We start from the raw sequence: 2,018 nt of genomic DNA, 5'->3' as shown, positions 1-2,018 counted from the left end.
AAGAGTCTTTCTACACCCTTTCTACATCCTTTCTAACCCCTTTATATACCATTTGTGCACCCTTCTACAGCCTTTCTACATATTTTTTAACAAGAGGTAGAATGGGTGTACACTCTTTGTACACCCATTATACACCCTTTGTACACCCTTTATACAGCCTTTATACAACCTTTATACAACATTTGTAAACCCTTTGTACTCACTTTATACACATTTTTACACGATTTCTACATCTTTCTTCATCTTCTTACACCCTTACTAAACCTTTTCAACAGTCTTTCTACACTTTTTCTACATCCTTTCTAACCCCTTTATATACCATTTGTGCACCCTTGTGCAGCCTTCCTACATATTTTTTAAAAAGAGGTAAAACGGGTCTACACACTTTCTACAACCTTTATAAACCCTTGGTACACCCTTTACACACCCCTTATACAACATTTGTAAACCCTTTGTACTCACTTGATACACACTTTGTACACGATTTCTACATCTTTCTTCATCTTCTTCCACCCTTACTAAACCTTTTCAACAGTCTTTCTACAACCTTCCTACATCCTTTCTAACCCTTTTATATACCATTTGTGTATCCTTCTGCAGCCATTCTACATATTTTTTAAAAAGAGGTAGAATGGGTGTACACTCTTTGTACACCCATTATACACCCTTTGTACACCCTTTATACACCCTTTATACAACCTTTATACAACATTTTTAAACCCATTGTACTCACTTTATACACACTTTGTACACGATTTCTACATCTTTCTTCATCTTTTTACAGCCTTACTATACCTTTTGCAGAATCTTTCTACACCTTTTCTACATCTTTTCTAACCCCTTTATATACCATTTGTGCACCCTTCTGCAGCTTTTCTACATGTTTTTTAAAAAGAGGTAGAATGGGTTTACAATCTTTGTACACCCATTATACATCCTTGATACACCCTTTATACAACCTTTATACAACATTTTTAAACCCATTGTACTAACTTTGTACACCCATTATACACCCTTTGTACACTCTTTATACACCTTTTATACNTTTATACAACCTTTATACAACATTTTTAAACCCATTGTACTAACTTTGTACACCCATTATACACCCTTTGTACACTCTTTATACACCTTTTATACAACCTTTATACAACATTTTTAAACCCATTGTACTAAGTTTATACACACTTTGTACACGATTTCCACATCTTTCTTCATCTTTTTACACCCTTACTAGACCTTTTGAAGAGTCTTTCTACACCTTTTCTACATCCTTTCTAACCCCTATATATACCATTTGTGCACCATTCTGCAGCCTTTCTACATATTTTTAAAAAGAGGTAGAATGGGTCTACACCCTTTGTACACCCTTTACACACCTTCTGTACACTATTTATAAACTCTTTATACAACATTTGTAAACCCTTTGTACTCACTTTATACACACTTTGTACACGATTTCTACATCTTTCTTCATCTTCATACACCCTTACTAAACCTTTTTAAGAGTCTTTCTACACCCTTTCTACATCCTTTCTGACCCCTTTATATAGCATTTGTGCACCCTTCTGCAGCCTTTCTACATATTTTTTAAAAAGAGGTAGAATGGGTTTACACCCTTTGTACATCCTTTATACACCCTTTGTACACCCTTTATACACCCTTTATACCACATTTGTAAACCCTTTGTACTCACTTTGTACACACTTTTACACGATTTCTACATCTTTCTTCATCTTCTTTCACCCTTACTAAACTTTTTCAACAGTTTTTCTACACCTTCTCTACATCCTTTCTAACCCCTTTATATACCATTTGGGCACCCTTGTGCAGCCTTTCTACATAATTTTTAAAAAGAGGTAGAATGGGTTTACACCCTTTCTACACCCTTTATACACCCTTGGTACACCCTTTACAAACCCTTTACACACCCTTTATACACCCTTGGGACACCCTTTACACACCCTTTATACAACATTTGTAAACCCTTTATACTCACTTTATACACACTTTGTACA

The sequence above is a fragment of the Vigna radiata genome, chromosome 1, assembly GCF_000741045.1.
Source record: "Vigna radiata var. radiata cultivar VC1973A chromosome 1, Vradiata_ver6, whole genome shotgun sequence".
NCBI classification, from domain to species: domain Eukaryota; kingdom Viridiplantae; phylum Streptophyta; class Magnoliopsida; order Fabales; family Fabaceae; genus Vigna; species Vigna radiata.
The sequence above is the reverse complement of the archived record's forward strand: the minus strand, read 5'-3'. Positions refer to the sequence as shown.